This window comes from Myotis brandtii, unplaced genomic scaffold, assembly GCF_000412655.1.
Source record: "Myotis brandtii unplaced genomic scaffold, ASM41265v1 scaffold251, whole genome shotgun sequence".
NCBI lineage: Eukaryota > Metazoa > Chordata > Mammalia > Chiroptera > Vespertilionidae > Myotis > Myotis brandtii.
Genome location: NW_005359516.1, coordinates 373,704 through 375,961, shown reverse-complemented (window position 1 = coordinate 375,961; position 2,258 = coordinate 373,704). Strand labels below are relative to the sequence as shown.

At 49.6% G+C, this 2,258-nt stretch overlaps 1 long non-coding RNA gene across 1 annotated transcript; it reads left to right on the top strand.

The window, feature by feature from the left end:
• The first annotated feature begins 9 nt into the window (after positions 1–9).
• Positions 10–848, top strand: LOC106726348. Its single transcript, XR_001362407.1, has 2 exons — positions 10–313; positions 725–848. It is a non-coding gene; the product is annotated as an uncharacterized LOC106726348 (long non-coding RNA).
• The last annotated feature ends 1,410 nt before the right edge of the window (positions 849–2,258 follow it).

The following is a 2,258-nucleotide window of genomic DNA, read 5'->3' as shown; positions in this document are numbered from 1 at the left end:
TCAACCCCGCCTGCTGGGGGTCAGCGCGGCACCCTCGGCCGGTTCTGAAATGCCCGCTTTGCGTCTCCCGGCCAATCCCGAATCTTCCCTCGGTAGGTCCTTGCTCTCGCCGTAAAATGCCCCGGCCCGGCGCGCCCCTCTGGGGAGGACCAGCCCCTCGGCGCAGGCTCGTGGCGGTGATGCCGGACCCGGCTGCCCTCCTCATCTGGAGCCGCGCTCCCCCTTCCCTTTGCCCGGGAAGATCCCCGGCTGAAACTAGAAGCGATTCCCGCTTCGCCACGTGACGGTCCCCGCGTCGGCGACCGGGAAGCAGGTGAGCTGCCGCCGCCTCCAACCTCCACGCGGGAGGGGACCGTGGCTGCGGCGCAAAGGGCCAGAGAGCTGGGCTCGCCCTCAGCGGACACTGCCCGGCGAACAGAGTGATGAATAAATGAGTAGCCACATCAATATTTAAGTGTTCGCTCCGAGCGCTGGAGCTCAGCCGTCACGAGCTGGGGGAGATTATAGGCTCTGGTGGAGGGGGTAAACTATTACTTTCACCCCGTAAGCGCCTACTATGTGCAAAGCCCTACTTGCCCGCGTGGCTTATTATTAATAATGATAACAATTGTTCATAATTACAGATGCTGAATTCTAGCCAGTATTAGTTTGTGCTCTTTATATTCATTACCTCATTTTGGAGTAACCTGGTGGGTAAATATAATTTTTATCCCTGTTTTTCCAGAAGATAAAATTGCAATTTAGAGAGGTCATGCTGCCCAAGATCCTTAACTGGCTGAGGAAGGATTTGAATTCACAGAGATGACTCCAAAGCCTGAACTTTTTTTTACTTTCAGAGCCTGTACTAAAAAAAAAAAAAAATGTAATGCAACACACACATATACAGCTTTTTAAAAATCAAATAGGACAGAAGTGCATATGATGAAAGCAAAAACTCCCTCTCCACCCCTGGAATCAGGGATAGCACTTACAGCCATTTGTGCATAGGTCTTGTGGTTACCTCCATATCTTTATATAAAATGCTTACATAGCTATATTTGGATTGATCAGGACTGGCCATTACTGTCTTCTTGCTATGATGGATAACGATTTAATGCTCTCACACTCACTTCCCTTTCTCAGTCTTGTATAGTTAAGCTATTGTTTTCAGTTCCTCTATGGAATACCTTTTTACTGGAAACCTTTATTTCTTCTCGGGGAGACTCTCCACCGTACTGCTTGACTTCCTATGCTGTGAGCGGAAGACGCCAAAATCCCCACTCTGCAGGCCATGTCCTCCACCAGGAATATGGGTGTAGGCAACCAGTACAGGAGACCTATGGGAGCACAGCTGCCACAGGCCCAATCCTGACAACCTCCCACCTTAACTCTATGATCATGTGACTGGGGTGGAGGAGTCCTTGACACTGAGCCCCACTCCAGAATCCCTGTGCACAGCACCTCGCTTTGGAGACAGTCAGATCTGCCTATGGATCTTGGCTCTCTGCCATTTAGCAGCAATGAGACCTGAAGTTTGAGCCAGCTCTTGTCTCTCTTGGCCTCATGTCCTCATCAAGAAAATGGGGACAATGATTCCTAATTCAAACATGAGGAAATGTTGTCAAAGATTGTAATGCAGTGGAGATGGTCACAAACGATCTGCAGGCACCTGCACAACATATACAGCCTTTTTTCCTGATTCTAAAAGTAACTTGGAAAATACAGAAAATATAAAGAAGAAAATAAAAATAAATCATAACTGCACTATCCAGAAATAAAAACTGTTAAAAAACTTATTGTATTTCTTTCCAGTCTTTTCTCTACACTATATGTTGTTGTTTTTTATATATATTACTAGGGGCCCTGTGCATGAAATTCATGCATGGGTAGGGTCCCTAGGCCTGGCTGGCGGTCAGGGCCTATTGAGGCCTTCCGGCTGCTGACTGGGGCCTTCTTTCCCCAGCTGCCAGCTACCGGCTGGGGCCTTCCCTCATTCCATGCCACCCCCTGGTGGTCAGCGCATGTCATAGCAAGTAATCGGTCTCCTGGTCGAACTCCTGCGGGGACAATTTGCATATTAGGCTTTTATATATATAGACTAATGGCCCGTTGCACGAAGATTTGCGCAATAGGCCTTCCTTCCCCTGGCTGCCGGCTCCAGTTTTCCTCCGGCACCCAGGACTCAGGCCTTTGGTCCGGCCCCAGCAGCGAGGCTTGGCTTCTCTGCGCCGGCTGCCCCCAGCCCCTCCTTTTTTTTTTTTTTTTCCAGCTCCTGTGAG